Source organism: Peromyscus californicus, unplaced genomic scaffold, assembly GCF_007827085.1.
Source record: "Peromyscus californicus insignis strain IS unplaced genomic scaffold, ASM782708v3 Scaffold_4__1_contigs__length_199733344, whole genome shotgun sequence".
NCBI classification, from domain to species: domain Eukaryota; kingdom Metazoa; phylum Chordata; class Mammalia; order Rodentia; family Cricetidae; genus Peromyscus; species Peromyscus californicus.
The window spans coordinates 121,645,975-121,665,233 of NW_026294562.1; the positions used below are offsets into that span (position 1 = coordinate 121,645,975).

Genomic DNA, 19,259 nt, shown 5'->3' on the forward strand with positions numbered 1-19,259 from the left:
GGATAACGTTGAACTCTTAATCTTCTTGCCTCCACCTCTCAAGTGCTAGGAAAGACGTGTACCACCATCCCCAGCCCTCACCTGTTATCACCCTCTCCATCATTTCACTTTCATCCCGTGGATTAAATCTAGGGCCCCACACAAGCTACTAAACATTGTGCTCTACCACGAAGCTTCACTGGCCCCATCTCCACCATTTCTCTCTCTTTTTTAAAAAATAATAATTTATTCTTGTTTTATGTACATTGGTGTTTTGCCTGCATGTCTGTCTGTCTGTCTGTGTGAGAGTGTCAGATCTTGGAGTTATGACAGTTGTGAGCTGCCATGTGGGTGCTGGAAATTGAACCTGGGTCCTCTGGAAGAGCAGTCAGTGTTCTTAACCGCTGAGCCCTCTCTCCAGCCCGCCATCATTGTTTAAATGGCATTATTTATTTATATAGGAGGGAGGAGCATGTGTATCATGTATGCAGAGGTCGGAGGGCACTTTCAGGAGGCCACGCTCTCCTTCCACCAGGCGTGAGCTGGGGTCAGATTCAGGTCATCAGGCTTGAGGTCAGGCACCTTTATCTTACCAGCCTTTCCACCACACACACCCCACGCCATTTTCAGATCACCTGTCATTAAGAGCTCAAGACCTTAAGTGCAAAAAGATGTAACTCTTATTTCTATGAACTTCAGAAAAAAAAAAATCACTCTCAGCCACAGCCTAGGAATCAAGAGACTGAGTTCAAATCCTGACCTTTCCATCAATTTACTGAGTCACCTGGGGATAACTGAGTATCTCAGTTTTCTGGTCCCAGTTTCCCCTGTGAAAATGAAGGGAAGGGAAAGGGTGATTCCTAAATCTCCAGTTCCAAAGCATCCAGTTCTTACTGCAGTCGACCCTTAGAATGCTTCCAGACTCTTTTTTCTTTCTTTCAAATTATTTACTACCTTACTTTACGTGTGTTTGCGTGTGTGATGGCCATAGCACGTGCCAAGCTGCACGGCACGGGTGGTCAGAGGACGAGGTGCTCTCTTTCTACTGTGTGTGTCCTGGAAACAGAACTCCGGTCCTTGGGCTTGGCAGCAAGCGCCGATCTTGCTGAGCCATCTCACCAGCCCTTCCTGTGATTCTTAAATAACATATTCACATGACAGGTGAGGGGATGTGAACAGAGGTTTGACGACCTTCCCGACGTGACCCAGGCCCCCTGAGCCTCTGTGCGAGACTAGAACAGCTAAGAAGAGGCGAAGGCCTCATTCCCAGGACCCCATCTTCCTCCCTCTTAATCCACCTTGTTGTTCAAAGAAGAAAGAAGCCATGACAAAGGCCCTAACTCAGAGGTCACAACCACAAACGTTCGGAGGAGGAGCCCAAGGCCTTTTTCCTAGTGATTTTCCTCGGGGCTCAGGAGTAGGGGGCGGTGTTGAAAGACACTGTTAAAGGATTCGCGCAGAGGCCCCCGGTGGCCATGGGAACGTGGGCCCAACCTCCTGCGCTGCCATGGCAACAGGCTCCCCCACTGGCCCCGGCTGGTGCCCATCAGAGCGCGCAGGTGGCGCCCTCTTGGGAGAGAGGGGCGGGAGGAAGGTGGGGGGCGACGACGAAGGCCTGGGCTTGTCCTGTCACCCCCAGATCTCGGTTCCCACCTCGTCCGGTCCCCTTACCTGGAAGGAGTTACCTCCCACGACAAGGCTACTTCCGCGTGGCCGCGAAGTTCCACTGACGCACTCCCACTGCCAGGCCGTCCGGTCGCCGTCCCTGGGGACCCGGAGTGTATCGTGAAAACCCTGCGTCCTGCGCGGTGTCCCCGGAAATGCTGGACTGCAGCCAAGCCCCGCCCCCACCCCGCCCCGCCCGCCCGCTCGCGTTTTCGGGAATTGTCCGGAGGCGCCCTGCTTGGCTCCGCTGCCGCTGCACGGCGGTCCCCTAGCCTGATCCAGCTGTTCTGGACACGATGCTACCCACGTCGGGCCAGAGCCCCCCACCATGGCTGTGCCGCCCACATAGGCCCAAGTCCACTGGGTTGCACCCTCTCTCTGACCTTGGCTTGCTCGGCCTCGCTGGTGGTCTTCCCAGCTGGAATGTGCTCCTGTCTATAGAACTGGAACCCAGATCCACTAACACTTAACTGGCTGTGTTAGCTAGGGCCAGTGTCTTAACCCCTCTGAGCCTTCGTCCACCTGCAAAGTGGGCGTGAAACCAAAGAGGCCTCAGCGTCGTGGTGAGAAGCACACACCTGGCACTTGGTCAACTCTCAATAATGGAAGTATTGTTTACAGTGGAGGCAAGGGAAGAGAGCATAATGCAGAGTGGCCTCTGAAACCACTCACGGCCCCGCCCATAACCTGCGACCCACAGCGTTGGGAGAGGTAAGCGAAGAGATAGGAGTATAAATATAAACAGCGCTTATCAAGTGACCTTGGCCCGGCTCTCTTCAGCCCTTGAGTCCGGGTTCTCCTATCTTCCAGAAAGGGACAGCAGCTTTCTGGACCGTTCCTGAAATAACCAGTTCTGGGCATGTAAGTGGCTGAGCTGGCCAGAGCTGGCTGGTTAAGAGGCTGGAGACGCTAACGGGCCAAGGGCCAGCGCTTCCGGGGCCAGATGAGTCCTAAGTACATGGTCCTTCTACCTTCTCAGGAAGAGCTCCAGCAGAAAAAGAACACAGTGGTTATTTTGACACAGCTACAAAACGTGTTACTTAACAAATGTTTACCGCAGGAAGCGTGGAAAGTAATGCCACCCGGGGGTGGGGGATACTAGTGTGAATTTTGAAGGAGGAAAAGAGAAAAGGACCTTGAATTTCTGATTCCCCTGCCTCCAATCCCTGGGATAAGGGGATGGCAGAAAATCACAACTGAATTATAGGATACTGAAGGTGGAAACCAAGGTTTTATGCACGATAGACAATCACTCTACCAACTGAGATACACACACACACACACACACATATATATATATACACTTGTTCGGGGGTTTTTGTTTGTTTGTTTTGGGGGTTTTTTGTTTGTTTGTTTGAGGCAGGGTCTGCTATGGAGGTCCTGCTGGCCAAGGAGCCTGGAGCTCCTTGGGATCCCCCTGCCTCTGGAGGTTAAGCATGTATACAACCCCACACGGCGGCTGCAACATAAATTTTTAACTAAGTCTCTACTATGAAACATTAAGGTTCTTGAGAAATGTTGAGATTAGCATCCTTGTCAATAAACCTTTAGATACTTCCTCAATTATTTCCTTTTGCTTCCTCCTCGTGAGCAGGCAACTTCACAGTAAAATAAAACAGACTGTGCTTCTAGCCCAGGTAGTGAGCGCACTTAGGCAAATAGCTTTGGAAATCGTCCCACCCTTTCCGTTATCACTGACTTCCCGGCACTGCCGGAGAAGTCGGAAAGGAGGCTGCAAGCCCAGCTAAATTAGAGGTCCATCAAAGGTCATCGTGGCCCTGGAGGCTATGCAAAAGAATTACTACTTTCAATTTCCTGAGCACCCTGTGAGCACCAGCTGCTCGGAAAAACACCAGGAATCCAGGCCCCTTCCAGGCCTGTGGACTCATCTGGTTTCTGTGTGGCCCTTGGTTCCTTCATTAACCCACGGCCCTCAAGAGAATGTACCCTTAAAACTTCCTCCACAGCCTCTTTGCTCTCCATCATCCTTTCTCCTGCTTCTCTTCCAACCTTCTTTTTGTTGGGTAAAGAGGAAATTATTTCACATCATTGGACAAGGCTCCATTAGAAAGGGCCGGGTCTTTACCATTACTGATCCCCCCCACACACACACACAACATTCTGTCAATACCCACCCTTTCTACTACATGACCTCAGGTGTGAGGAGGTTGGAGTTAATGTCATTTCAGTTCGCCACATATAATCCCCATTGGCTGGACTGCAAACACTCCTTCACTGATGGAGCACTGTGGATCCTTCATTCTTTCCTTCTCCCTTCCCCCACAGACTCCCATTTTAAGGGGTTTAATATGCTGTCTTAGTTAGGGGTTACCATTGCTGTGATGAAACACCATGACCAAAAGCAAGTTGGAGAGGAAAGGGTTTATTTGGCTTACACTTCCACATCTTAGCCCATCATTGAAGGAAGTCAGGACAGGAACTCAAACAGGGCAGAATCCTGGAGGAAGGAGCTGATGCAGAGGCCACAGGAGCGAGCTGCTTACTGGCTTGCTCCCCATGGCTTGCTCAGCCTGCTTTCTTATGGAACCCAGGATCACCAGCCCAGGGATGGCCCCACCCACAATGGGCTGGGTCCTTACCCATCAGTCACTAAGAAAACGCCCTACAGGCTTGCCTACAGCCTGATCTTATGGAGGCATTTTCTCAATTGAGGCTCCCTCTTCTCTGAGGATTCTAGGTTGTGTCAAATTGACATAAAACTAGTCAGGATACTTGCATACATGCTTTTCTCTTCCTCTTCTTCTTCCTCTTCTTCTCCTTCTTCTTCTTCTTCTTCTTCTTCTTCTTCTTCTTCTTCTTCTTCTTCTTCTTCTTCTTCTTCTTTTTAATCTTTTCTTTTTGAGACAGGATCTCACTATATAGCTTTGGGTGGCCTCAAACTCTCTATGTAGACCAGATGTGCACCACCATACCAGGCCATGCTTATATTCTTATGTGTTCCTATAAAATATATATTGTAGAATCATGCATATCACTGTTCTTTTTAATATATATAATGGATCTTGGCACATTAGACAAGCCTCCACCACTGAAATACATCCCCAACCCTTCTGTTAACTATTTTATTTTGAAATAATTACAGACTCCCAAGAGGTTGTAAAATCAGAACAAATTTACCCTAAAAGCTCATCGACAAATTCTTCCAATGATGACATTATATAAGATGTTGCAGAATCAAGAAAATGACATTGGTTCAATTCTGTTAGACTGTAGATCCCACCATCAGATGTTTGCCTTTCTTGTTGTTGTTGTTTTGTTTTGTTTTTGTTTTTGTCTACCTCCTTGTTTCAAAGGGGCTTGGAAGGCTTACGAGACTGTATGTCATACAGTGAGGATGGAGAAGAAGACCACACAGGCAGACTAACTATGACCCAAGAAAACTCATGAGCCTCCAGTGCCCCTTGCAGCAGTTTGCACATTGGTAGACATGTCCTGCCTCTAGGAGGCCTGGTTGAGGTTGGCACGATGGCAGCTCTTAACTCTGAGTGATCCCTCTTGACAGCCAGGTGGGTGTTGCCATGTCCCCAGCTCACCCACAACTCATCCTCGGCGGCATCTGACACCTCAGCTAGTAAACACATCATGAGACAGGGTCCTTGTTTCTGCAAAGTGACATCACTATCAGGGTTGACAGCTTGTCTTAGAGTCTGCAGCTAACGGTTGGAGCTGCCTGCCTTCCTGCCAGTGCCTATGGGGTACATCCCTGTTGTGGAATAGAATATTTGTTTAACTATGTAAAGATGTGTTGCTTTTGTTTATGCTGCATTTGTTTAACTATGTAAAGATGTGTTGCTGTTTCACCTTGCCTGCCTAAGGCACCTGATTGGTCTAATAAAAAGCTAAATGGTCAATAGCGAGGCAGAAGAAGGCTGGGAGGGGTTGGCAGGCTGAGAGAAAAGGGGGCCAGCCAGAGCCAGGGGCTAGCCAGAGCCAGGGGCCAGCCGGCTGGTGACCAGTCAGCCAGATGCAGAGGAAGCAGGAAAGCGGTGGACAGTACTTAGATGAGGTAAACAAGCCTCGGGGCCACACGTAGATTAATAAAAATGGGTTAACTTAAGTTAAAAAAAAAAAAAAAGCTAGCTAGAAACAAGCTAAGGCTAAGCATTCATAATTAAAAATGGGGCTGATTGTCCAAGAAAACCTGCTACATATCCCAGCCCCTCTTTAGAGAGTACACACGAGAGACTCAGTCCTAAACGGGAGTGATCATGGAGTTAGTCCTAGCTCAGCATAAGGCTGACTCATTTTGCCCAGAGGAACCAGGAAATTCGTCAGCACAGGGACTAACAGTGACCCTGACACCAAGGCCAGGTTAAGGCCTTCCCAGGGCCAGACCCATGGCCTGTAGCATCTGCTATTGAGTAAGATACATTCCACAGTAAATAAGCTTTACACGTGGAAATAAACCTAATCCAACAAAAGCTGAGATCAGTGGTAATAGAATGCTTGCTCAGCGTTCATGAGGCCCTGATAGGACCCTTACATCTCACAAAATTTCAATAAATAAATAAATAGATAAATCTGCCAAGTATGGTGGCTCATGCTTATAATCCCAGCATTTAAGAAGCTGAGGCAGTAGGATTGCCATCTGAGTGACGTAAATTCCTGGGCCACAGAATGAGACCATGACAACATACCACGCCCCGGCCCCCCCCCCCCGCCCCCCCCCCGGCCGCTGCCCCCAATAAGCCAGGTGTGGTGGCAGGACTGACCCAGGGGAGGAACTGGTGGCTGCTTAATTGTCTTAGGTCACACCTTTAGTCTGTATTCTATCTTCAGTGTATGGCATACATACTCAGAAGCCCTTTGGAAACAAGGAAGTAAACTGCATTCCTTACTGTCCCATTGCTGCGGCACTATACCTCATATAAACACATAAAGGGAGGAAGGGTTTATTTGGGTTCACATTCTAGGGAGATACGGATCCATCATGTCATGGAAGGCATGGTGTCTGGGGCAGCTTGGAATATGACAGACAAGATAATAACAGTAATAGGACCTACCAAGTCATGGTCCCAATCCTATGAAGCGGGTCTTCAATGAGAAAGCCATTGGTTACCCCAAAACATCCATGCCACTGTTATACAGATGGGCATATATTGTCAAGCTGGTCATTATTGTAATTTTAGGGTTCATAGCTGGGTAATACTGTTGGTGACTTTTTTTTCCCTCAACAGCCTTTATACCACCTTCTGGTACTAGGAAACCTAACTAACCATTGGGGAGGAAGCTTCCAGTTAGAACCAGCTTGATTTTCATAGGTCCTATGATCAAAGTGTATGGTGTCTGCATGATTAGCCATTACCATCAAGTTCTGGTGGGCAACCAAGAACAGAGGTAGTAGCCTGTGCTGTTTTAGACACCAGGTTAAACCCTCAAAGGCCCATCCACAGTGGCCCATGTCTGCCACTGAGACCCATGTCCCAAAGGCTTCCTTACCTCCTGTACCAGCACCTTGCTGGACTTAGATGTCCCAAATACATGAGGTTGAGCAGAGATCTTCAGTCCCGAGGAATCAAACGTTGATGTGTTTTGTTTTTTTTTTACAGTTTCTGCTTTGAAATGTGTTTAAGAAATCCATCCCTGCCACAATCCCAGCACTTGGGAGGCTCAAGAAATAGGATGGACGTGAGCTTGAGGCTGTATTGGTTACATGGTAGGTCTGAACCCACATGATCGGTTGGCATTATTAGCAGATGGTGGAAACTTCCTGGACTATAATGCAGGACTCTGCGTCAAAAAACAAAACCGAACACAGAATAAACACAAGAAGCCCATCTCTGGCCAGAGGTTGCAAAATCTTATACTATTATACTATTATCATCATAGTTTTCTGACACATTTAGATTTCAATTCTGTATGAAGTCCATTTCCCATGTGGCATTCAGGTTTTTTTTTTTTTTTTTTTTTTTTTTTTTTAATGAGATGAACCACCTTTTCTGGTAGTAATATTCCAACAATTCTCAAATTTGGATATTTATCAGAAAGATGGTGTAAGCAACAGATTTCCTGGCCACATTAGTCATTTTCTTCCCAACTCAATGGAGAGTCACTCTCCCCACAACCCCTGGGCCCTCATTCCCTCACTCCCATGCCACTGCCACCACTGCTTGGCAAACACTGAGTGGGGCTGGGACGCCGTGGACAGCACTGGGCTGTCCTCTTCATGGCCACTTCTTCACTTTCTGGACACCCGCTTTCTTTCTTTAGTATTTTATGTGTACGAATGTTTGGCCTGCATGTATGTTTATGTACCATGTGTGATGCCTGATGTCTGTGGGAGCCAGAAAAGAGCATTGGATACCATAGAAATTGGGTCATAGACTGATGATGTGAGCTGCCATATGGGTACTGGGAATCGAACCTGAGTCCCCTGGAAGAACAGCCAGTGCTCTTAACCACTGTGCTATCTTTCCAGGCCTCACAAAACTCTTTTCAACCTTCTCCCCCTGCCCAAGTGTCCTATGACCTCCCTTTACCTCACATTCCATGAAAAAGTCATTGTGTGGGGAAGGGGGAGAAGGGTCCTCTTCGGTTTTCCTGCTTGCACTAAGGTTATCAGGAACAGGCAGGTTGTCTTAGGCTATGTGGATTAACTGTCGCAGGTTACAAAACAAATGTAGGCCTGGCATGGTGGCCATGTCCCAGCACTCAGGGGACAGAGGCAGATAGATCGAGTTCCAGGCCAGCTAAGGTTATAGAATGAGACCCTGCCTCGACAAACACAAACAAAAACCCAAATGTAGTTATTTGACCTCTCTACACACAACACCCCGTTTAGTGCTTTGTGTGTGGGCAGGGGAGTGGTGGGGGGAACCGAACCCAGGGCCTTGTGTGTTGTGGGATAATCTTTATGTATACTGTGAAGATGTGTCTCTGCCAAGGCACCTTCTGATTGGTTTAATAAAGAACTGAAAGGCCAATAGCTAGGCAGGAGAGGATAGGTGGGACTTCCGGGCAGGGACAGGAACTCTGGGAAGAAGAGAGGCGGAATTCACCAGTGAGACATGGAGCAAGTCGGGTGTACGGTACTGAGGAGAGATAATGAGCCAAATGGCAGAGTGTAAATTAATATAAATGGGTTAATTTAAGATATAAGAGCTACTTAGGAACAAGCCTAAACTAAGGCTGAGCTTTCATACTTAATAAGAAGTCTCTGTGCCATTATTTGGGAGCTGGTGGTCCAGAGAAAGTCTGACTACCCTGTGTGCACTAAGCATGTGCTCTGTTGCCAAGGTACGCGTTAGCTGCAAACCAGAACCCTTTATGAACATTAACACAGCAAATGCAATGCTCGAGCTGCTACTCATTTGCACACACATAGAGAGGGATACCGCAAAGCATGTCACGTTCGCTCGCTAAGTGCTTGGGACTGAAGGAGAGTCTTTCCCTGTCTGTCCCCTCTGTTTCTCTCTCAAAGGGCAGGGAGAGGCATTTTCTGAACTTCCCTTATCTGTCTTGTGATTGGCTTCTCAGAAAGAATCCAGTTGTTCTGGGTCCCTTCCCCCAAATCTCATTACCTCACCCCGCCCCAGGCTCTTGTGCTGAAGGCTCAGTCCTTGATGGATGCATTAATCATTGAGAGATGATTGGATCCTAATGGCTCTGCCTGAGTCAACGGATCAATCTAGATAGGGATTCATAATTTGTTAGCATTATTAGCAGATGGTGGAAACTCCCGGGGTGGGGCGGGGCGGGGAGGGGGCAAATTGGAGGAAACAGCCACTGGGGGTGTGTTCTTGGGGGCTATCTCCAGTCTTAGGCCTCTTTCTCTTTTTCCTGACGGGTGTGAGATGAGCAGCTTTCTTCCATGTTTCTGTCTTACCACAGGCCTAACAGCAAGGGCCCTCTCAGTGCCGTTGTGGGAGCTGACGAGCTGTTCTGTTTGCTGTGGGTGCTGACGAGCTCTGTTCTGTTTGTTGCTGTCTTCACTCACACCTCTGCTTCTTCCAAAGAGAAAGTCGCTCAGAACCTCTGGTTCTACAGGTCGTCTTCCAGTCACAGTGACTTTTAAAGATACTGGAAAGAGCCGGGCGGTGGTGGCGCACGCCTTTAATCCCAGCACTCGGGAGGCAGAGGCAGGTGGATCTCTGTGAGTTCGAGGCCAGCCTGGACTGCCAAGTGCAAAGCTACACAGAGAAACCCTGTCTCGAAAAACCAAAAAAAAAAAAAAAAAAAAAAAAAGATACTGGAAAGACCACCGTGGAACCAGAGGCGGGGTTCGCTGACTTTAAATTACCCTCATCAGCAGCTATGTGAGGTCTCTGTAGAGTGTGTGTGCTGACTTGATCCGAGGTGCAGAGAAAGGGAATCTGACCAGTTCACAAGCTACCAAGACACTGAGAACCGTGAAAGAAAATTACCTGGTAAAGATTCCAAAACACGGGATTCCTAATAAGAAGCCACAGGCTACTGAATGGCTTAGGTGATCCTGCTGAGATTGATAAATACATTACTTGCATCAATATTGAGCCAGGCCAGGAGGTGGACGTCACTATTGCAGAAGCCTAAGTCAGCTGTTTTAATAAGTTGACTTAATCAGTTATTAAAACAAAGCAAAGCAAATGGAGCCAGCCAACCACGAAGGTTGGACACGGTGGCACAGCCTTTAATCCCAGCACTCCAGAGGCAGAGGAAGAGACAGCAGATCTCTATTAGTTTGAGGCCAGCCTGGGCTACATAGTAAGACCCTGTCTCCAAAAACAAAGAAGCAACAGAATGCTAAGCCTGTGCAACAGCCAGCCTGCCTCCAGAAACACCAATGCTCAAAGACAGGACCCAAAGCCTAAGTTGTCATTTATTCAAGAGTTGGCAGACAAAATGACAGCAAATTAATACCTGAAAAACCAACCAAACAATAACAAGTGTCCCCTGACCGTCCCTGGTGCACCCCACTTCCCGTCTCATTTCCAGCCAGCAGGCTTTAAGGGGGTGGGAAGGGAACAACGGGAATCAATCACTTCAGCCTTTACTCTCGCCTGTTTCTCTCTCATTAGTATCTCTTGGGCTAGCTCTTCATTGTCGGAGTGTCTAGGCTCAGGCTCCTCCTCCTCCTCCTCCTCCTGACATATCAAACTATTTTATTTTTACTTAAAACATGTACATGCAGTCTGAAGAGATGGCTCAGAGGTTAAGAGCACTGGCTGCTCTTCCAGAGGTCCTGAGTTCAATTCCCAGCACTCACATGATGGCTCACAACCATCTGTAATGAGATCTGGTGACCTCTTCTGGTGTGCAGACGTACATGCAGACAGAACATTGTATACATAATAAATAATCTTTAAAAAACAAACAAAAATACGTACACATGTGGTGGTGCACACCTTTAATACCAGCACTTAGGAGGCAGAGGCAGGCCGATCTCTGGGTTCGAGGCCAGCCTGGTCTATAGAGCAAGTTCTGGGACTGCCAGGGCTACACAGAGAAACACTATCTTGAAAACCCAAACATGTACATGCTTAACTGGACAATATTTTGAAGTGAGGTCAAGGTCAGGCACTTTTGAGTATAGTTACTATCCGGCAGTACTAACTTCCAGGAACACCTGGGCTGGGTGGAGGTTGACTCAGAATAAACAAGCCATTTACTGTATGTAATTGTTACACTTCAATACTGATTCCTTTCTGCAATATGGAGTACAAATGTGTCCTTATAATATAGGATATAGAAGTACCTCCGTCTGTTTCTACTATACCTTAGCAAAACCAATAAAACAGTCAGGCAGAGTGGCACACTCCTTTAATACCAGCACTCGGGAGGCAGAGGCAGGCACATCTCAAAACAACAACAAAACAAAACACATTAAAACAGGAGCCAAAAGAAACCTTTTCTTTCATGAAATGGTTTCTCTGAGGCACTAGTCACAGCAACAAAAAGCTGACAGCTTACTCATCCCTGGGGGAGACTGGATGTTGTCACAGACTGTTCCGGTCTGTTCATTCTCTCCCCAAGACCACTCTCCCCTAAACTGCCTGGATCCCCTCTTCTCTGCACTACCCAGAGAGTAGGATATGAGCAGCCAGTCTCCACTGGGCTGTTGAGCACTTGCTTTCTCACAATGTTTCCACGTGTGTAATAAATGTGTCTTTCCTTCTGTCTAATGTCAGGGTTCTTCCTGTCTCTCTTCCTTTCATTTGCTCCTTCCTTCCTCACTTTCTTCGTGCTTTGTTTTTGTTTGTTTTCGGGACAGGGTCTCTCTGACAGCTCTGGCTGTCCTGGAACTCACTCTGTAGATCATGCTGGCCTCACAGAGCTCCGCTGGCTGCTTCTGCTTCTTGAATGCTGGGAATATAGTGTGCAGTTACCCACACACACACACACACACACACACACGCACACGTAAATTTAGATGTAGATACTGTAGGCTTGGGGTGAGGTTGAAGGCTGCATTTGAACTGACTTCAGATCTAGTCACTGCACAGAGTTCTGTCTGCAGATAGCAAACCCATAACTCCTGCTTACAGGAGGAAGAGCATCCCGCTGCCCCCATCCCAGGGTTTTTATTTATTTCCTTTTATACTAGATTATAGTCAAAAGGCCAAGAAGTGATTATTTCATTTTAAAAATGACTTTGATCTTTCTGAGCCAAGGATTGTGATGCAGCCGAGGCTAACCTCAAACTCACTGTAATCCCCCTGTCTCAACCTCCCACATGATGCAACTATGGGTGTACACTACCACCACTACCACACCTAGCTCTCCCAGACATCATATCAACCAGGAAGACTTAGTGGACACCACACCCAGACAACAACCAGGTAGTCCATACCCTGTTCTGCTGAGGTTCTCTCTCTCTCTCTCTCTCTGTTTTTCGACACAGGGTTTCTCTGTGTAGCCCTGGCTGTCCTGGAACTCCTTCTGTAGACCAGGCTGGCCTCGAAACTCCCAAAGACCTGCCTGTCTCTGCCTGTCTCTGGAGTGCTGGGATTAAAGGCGTGCGCCACGATGCCCTGTCGTGGGCTTCTCTCTTAAACACATTACCCGGAAAGCTTTCCTTACTTTACAGTCTTGTACGCTCTCCTCCACGCTCTCTAACCAGGTCCCCACTGACTTCCAAAGCTCCAAGCCTTGTTCCTTCCTATGTGTAGCTCAGGATGCTATAGAAGCTTCAATAACCCAACCCTGACCAGTTCATTCTGTAGAATTCTTGTGCACACACTGCGAGTTAGATATGGTTTTAAAGTTTTGCATGGTGGCTTACACCTGCAATCCTGGAACTTGGATGACGGAGGCAGGAGAATTGCTGAGAATGGGCTACATAATGAATTCTAGGCCAGCTACGGCTACATAGCATAACCACATATCAAAAAAAAAAAAAGAAAGAAAGAAAGAAAGAAAGAAAGAAAGAAAGAAAGAAAGAAAGAAAGAAAGAAAGAAAGAAAGAAAAAGAAAAAAAGAAGGGTTCCTCGTACTGTCCCCAAATACTGGGGGTACAACCCAGGGCTCAGTGCTTTGGAGGTAAGCACTCTATCACTAAACTACACTGCCACCCCTCACCTATTTGCCTGTTGTGCTGGGAACCGAACCCAGGGCCCTTGGTCATGATAACAAGGGTGCTCCCCTGAGCTACCCTTGCACCTCTTTGAACATATGGGTCATATGATTTAATTTAAAGCTCAGTCACCCTACAAGGGTGGAGGGGAGCCATTTTTGCTCCCCTGCATATGATCATTTGCTATTACGTTTGCAGGCTCTCCTAGGTCCCTCCTCGGCATATTCATGCTCACCTCCGGTTCCTCCTCCCTCATTCCCTCCCTGTGGAGAATCACCCATTCTCCACATAGCTCCTCTCTCTTCTCGCGCTCCTACTTTTCTTCTGCCCGAATGATCGCCAAACACCCACCACCACCGACTCCCCTAAATTCATGAACTGTCCAGAATACCTCCTTCAACACCTCCTACTGCTTTCTTGGCGCCGCTATTCCATGTCCTCTGTTAGTCACAATCCCTCTTGCTGCCCATACCCAGGGGCCAGTGCCTCACCCCCACTACTGACCACTTGTCCCCTTGACCATCCCAGTGCCCCTTTGGGAACCAAAGCCGAGTTCTCTCAACCTTTCCACACCAACCCGAAACCTTGTTACAGGCTGTCCCTCTCACCATTTGTCAAAGCCTCCCCAGTCATCCATGTTCCTAAAATATTTCAATTTCAGAACCCACCTGAACACCCCAGGAAAGACAATTCTGATATAACAGAAGCCTTTCCAATTGTATTCTCCCAACACAGCAAGACCCTGCTTTCAGATAGACCAACCTGCAGTTGCTCCCCAATTAACCTTAAGTCGCCAATCTAAGATTTCCTGGTTCTTCTCAAGAACTCTCAAGCAGACTCCAGGTAAGTACTCCTGCCGACCAACAGTCTGTTTTCCTGCCCACTGCCTATTCCTAAGGGTGGGATCTCTCCCCGTTCCCTGGGATCTCTCCATGGGATCTCTCCCTGGGATTGCTCCCCTTCCCTGTCTTGAGACTCCTCTTCCCAGCTACCAGGACCATGGACCTAAAAGTTTCAAATGTATATCCAAGAAAAAAAATTTTTTTTCCTCTGTCCCTAGTTTATCTGTTCCAACAGATTTCAAATCAACTATAGACTGCTCCAGCTCCTTGAAATCTGCACCCTGGTCCGGCCTCACAGACCTCAATTCCCTAACCTCAGATGGTCCCACAGAACCTGAACTTCGACTGACACAGCCTGCTCTTCCCAACCTTGACCAACAACCCGGCTTCCTTGGGTCCCCTAATAAGGACCGTCCCCTAATAAGGACCGTCCCTTAATAAGGACCCCTCAGCATCAGCCGGAAGCAGACACAGAACGATGCCCACTCACCCAACACTCAACGACCCAATAATAAAAGAAAAAGGTCAGAATGAAGGACTCGGACCAGCTCGAGCATGGTGGCATGGTTCTGGCAGGTCTCGCCCTTCTTCCAGGTTCCCTCTGCCTTGCTAAAAAACGTTAGATTACATTCCTACAGCTAGGCACCAAGGTTTATTCCCTTATTTGGCCACTTCCTCCTTCTGAGGCTGACCACCAAGGTCCAGCTATTGAAGTATTGAAGTCTAGAAATCAAAAGCCCCCTTTGGCTCATCTAATAAACACGCCCAATTAAAATTAAACACCTCATCCTGACATGCTGTTTCCCCCTTTATCTTTATAAGCCGCCATTTGCCTACGATCCACGTCTGTCTCCTCCCTGTCCAGCAGCTGTCCTTTGCCCCCCAGTACCCTTTCCTCTTTCCCTTCTTCCCTTCCCCTTCTCCCTTGTCCTTCATCTCCTGTCTTTGTCTCTTATTCCCTGCCCTCTGAGTCCAATAAACCTCCTTTGTGCTGAGAACGTGGTCCTGGGGGTCCTGAGACGATCCTTTTCCTTTCTGTGACTCTACCCCGGTCCACTCTCCCATACCGGAAGGAACCAGTCATATCTCTCTGCGTTTGCTCAGCACCGACCCTCAACGTCATGCACAGTGCTTGGAATATGGGAGGTGCCCAGTAAATACTTGCAAGATGCGACTCAGGAGGCAAAAGGTTAATGGTTTGCAGGTCAGCTTGGGCAACGCGCCAAGATCGGTGCCTGTCTCGAGTCGAAACATAATGACAAAACAAGCAAACATCCCAGGGTGAAGGAGTTCTGTGTGTTACTCCTTCAGTGGGAGGGGTGGCCCCTGCTTCTGTGTGTGGCCGACTCTCCTGTCCTCCCCTGTTCCCCCGATACTCCTCACAGCCACCCTGCTCTGAGCCTCCTATCTGCTCTCCTGGAGCCCCCTGCCCTAAGAAGGGGAGCTGAGGAGATTACCTAGACGTCCCTGGGTAGAATGTTGCTGCCTTGCTGCCTGCTAACCAAAAAGGTCAAAGGAACTTGTGTAGCTCGTGGAAAAACAGGTTCCTCACCCCCTCTCTTCCCCTACCCCTCTCAACCTTGCTCAGGGTTTCCCTGGAAAGGGTTAAATCATTTACAGAAGGCAGGAGGCTCCCTCCACACTTGAGAGCTCTAGAGATGTTCTGTAAAAGGTCAGATGTTTCCAGGACCTCAACAGACAGCCTGTGTCTGTTTACATAGAAAGATGACGAGTTCCCGGCACCCAGCCAGCCCTCGTGGGCAGCCTTTGCCTGGTTCGGCAGACACCAGGCCAGATGCCAGGACAAGAGCAACCCACCACCCTCACCCTCCTGACAGCCAGACTGCAGTTTTCTAAGTTTCAGCCCAGGCAAGGCTGGAACCCCACAAACAGGGCACACACAGCTCTCTGAGCCTGGGAATCCTGGGGGTGGCAACTTCTTGTAGACCCTGAACGTTTTCAGCTGGAAGGGACTGTACTCTGGGGTTGTCATTTTAAAGATGAGGCTCAGAGTGGGGTGGCTCTGCCGCCTGCAGAAAAATCCGGACCCAGAGTATGCAAGCCCAGCTCCAAATCCAGCCTAGAACAAAGGACTGTGGGATTCTGGGGGGCAATGGGCCGTTTCCACTGGTCTGCGTGAGTGAGGTCAGAGCACAGCTTGTAGGAATCAGCTCTCCCCTTTCCCAAGGTTTCCTCCAGAATGGAACCCAGCTCCTGTGGAAAGCACCTTTCCCCGCTGAGCCATCTTGTCCACCTCGAGCAAAATGTTCGGCTTTAGAGGACCAAACAATTATTTATCTAACTACAGAGAAACACGAAAGCATGCAAATCTGCTGAAAGCATTAAACAGAAATGTAAAAAGCATTTGTGAAAGCATTTGTGTTTTCTGACTCATTGCTCTTAAAAGTACCTAAGTGTGGACTTTGAAAAGAAGAGGAGGTGGGCTCTGGGGCATAGCTCAGAAATAGAGTACATTGTCCCTGGGTTTGATTCTCCGTCCCCATCTCCCCACACATGCAAAAGAAGAAAAACAAAACAAAGACCCAACCACCTTACCTGTGGTCTCAGTGTCCCAGAGGTGAAGACAGGAGGGCCAGGAGGAGTCCCGGGTCATCTGCTGTTAGAGAAACCCTGCCGCAGAGAAAGCGAACTAACAGACATCTTTAGTTTCCTCTGTTTTGTTTTTTGAGACAAGGTTTCTCTGTGTAGTCCTGGCTGTCCTGGAACTCCCTCTGTAGACCAGGCTGGCCTGGAACTACAGAGATCCACCTGCCTCTGCCTCTGCCTCTCGAGTGCTGGGATTAAGGCGTGGGCCACCACCGCCCGTTGGGAAGATAGATTCTATTCCGGCGCTTTCCACAGTTTCTTAGTTTTTAGGTTTTTGTAGTGCACGTGATAAGTAACAAAAACAAAGTCTGCTTCACTTGTCCTTTGTCTTAAGTTACTTCCTTTCCTTTTTTGTTTTTGTTTTGAGGCAGGGTCTCACTATGTAGTCCTGGCTGGCCTGCAGCCCACTATGTTAACGAGACTGGCCTAGAACTCACAGAGATCCAACCACCTCTGCCCCCTGACTGCTGGGATTCAGGTACTATTTTCTATCAAAGCTTAAGAGACTCTGCTCTCAGAGGCGACAGGACCTGAAAGACTGGGAGCCTGGGACCCGGTTTGTGTGGCATGTGACTTTGGGCAAGGCAATGTAATGGCTAAAGTTATGTTTTACATTTAAATTACTGTGCTTAAGAGATCTATAAAAACAAAAATGCCTCTAATGTATAAGCCCCACTTGCCCAAGGACAGATAACTTCCTGGAATGCTGGGGCCTGTTGCTCATGTAAGATAACAAGCCACGTGTTTTCACGTCTGTAAACAAGCTTGGTTGCCCCAACTGCACAGGATGTGCTTGATCACACACAGGCAGGAGGTACGTAGGCAGGAAGTATGTCAGGATGTATGCTTGCCCCTGACTGGGCGAAGATGAGAAGTACAAAGCATTATGGATTTTGCCTTTATAAGCACCTGACTAATGTAATTCACTGCTGTTCTCTGAGAATCCTGGGTATGGACCTGGCCAGTGTCCATCATCCTGGTCAATATTTAATAAAGCTTGCTTCAAATTTGTCTCAAAAATTGTGGTGGTGGTCTTATTCTCACCCAGTGGGGGGGGGGTTAAACTTCAGAAGCAGAGGCAGGGGAATCTCTGAGTTAGAGGCCAGCCTGGTCTATAGTGAGTTCCAGGACAGCCAGGGAGATGTGTGTGTGTGTGTGTGTGTGTGTGTGTGTGTGTGTGTGTGTATCAATGGTTCCTCTTAAACAACAACAAACTTAACTCAAATTCTGCCATGTCATGAGTCTGAGCTGTTTCTGATGGCTCACTTACACCTGTAGCATCATGTGACTTCACTAGAGCCTTGGTTCTGAACTTACAAACTCTTGAAACACGCCGGCTCAGATTGAAGATTATTGTGTGATGTGATTTGTGGTATTTTTACAGTGCATGGAAAGTTTTCTGCTCTTATAGAAAAATAATGTGTTATTACAAAAAACAAATACACGCATATTTAATATATATGTATATGTGTGTATGAGTGTTTTGCCTGTATCTGTGTGTGCAAATACATGTATATTTAATATATATGTATATGTGTGTATGAGTGTTTTGCCTTATCTGTGTGTGCAAATACATGTATATTTAATATATGTGTATATGTGTGTATGAGTGTTTTGCCTGTACCTGTGTGCGCATCATGCATGTGCCTGTGGAGGTAGGAAGAGGGCATTAATTCCCTAGAACTGGAGTTTTGGTTGGTTCTGAGCCACCATATGGTTCTGAGTACCCAACCTGCATCCTCTTCGAGAGTAACCTTCTCTCCAGCGCCATGCAGTGTATTGTGATCATTTCTAGACACCACGCCCCCCAGCTCCTCTTAGACCCTCCTACCTTGTCCCTCTCCCAACTTCATGTCTTTTTAAATTTTTTTCTTTTATAATTCCCTGAGTTCAGTTAGTGCCTTCTGTATGTATATGGGTGTAAGACCTTTCTCTGGAGCCAGCATGTGCTGTCTATGTTACATAACACATGCCAGAGACCTAAATAATTGAGACATATTAAAATGTCTCAGGTGAAAGAGTCATGAGTGGGAAAAATTAAGAAACACTTCTCTAGCCTAGCATAGTGGCGCACACCTTTAATCCCAGTACTCAGGAGGCAGAGGCAGGCAGATCTCTGAGTTCAAGGACAATCTGGTCTACAGAGTGAGTTCCAGGACAGCTAGGACTGTTACACAGAGAAACCTTGTCTCGAAAAACTAAAAAATAAAGAAAGAAACACTTCTCTAAACAAAATCACTCTTCAGCACATTTGATTTCCTGGCTAGATATTAGTTATGACCTCAGTAAGCAGCCTTTGGTAAAGGCCTCAGCCATACCATCCCATTCAATCCCCATGTGTACACAGGAAGCATGTGCAGGGTGCCCCTTACCGAAGGGTTCTCATTCTCAAACTCCTACAGAATCCTCTATATACTGGAATTTGTCCTATGCATGCATAGCTAGAATAAAGTTTAATTTATTAATTAGAGTCAGTAAAGAAGCTAACTAATGACTAATGACAAAATTGACCAATTTATTGGCGAAATTATTAAGGCCACTCCACGTAGTTAAAAGGAAGATTTATTTAGTGGGTAACTTACAAATGAAGGGATAGGTAGGTCGCAGGGTCTGGGGAAAGTGTATCACAGTCCAGTGGTGTTCTCTGGAGCTCT

The 19,259-nt window shown here is 47.6% G+C and overlaps 1 protein-coding gene and 1 long non-coding RNA gene across 3 annotated transcripts in view; one reads left to right on the forward strand and one right to left on the reverse strand.

The window, feature by feature from the left end:
• Sema4b (semaphorin 4B) overlaps window positions 1–1,764 on the reverse strand; it is a 40,501-nt gene extending 38,737 nt beyond the window's left edge. The window contains exon 1 of the mRNA XM_052762615.1: window positions 1,651–1,764. The gene's annotated coding sequence lies outside the window, so the exon portion shown is untranslated. The remainder of the gene's footprint in view (window positions 1–1,650) is intronic.
• A 135-nt stretch (window positions 1,765–1,899) lies between these two features.
• LOC128125323 (uncharacterized) lies at window positions 1,900–17,561 on the forward strand. Of its 2 annotated transcripts, XR_008223136.1 has the most exons (4): window positions 1,900–2,355; window positions 7,215–7,321; window positions 13,892–13,999; window positions 14,234–17,561. It is a non-coding gene; the product is annotated as an uncharacterized LOC128125323 (long non-coding RNA). The 2 variants fall into 2 exon arrangements; XR_008223135.1 differs by having other exon boundaries at window positions 13,892–17,561.
• The last annotated feature ends 1,698 nt before the right edge of the window (window positions 17,562–19,259 follow it).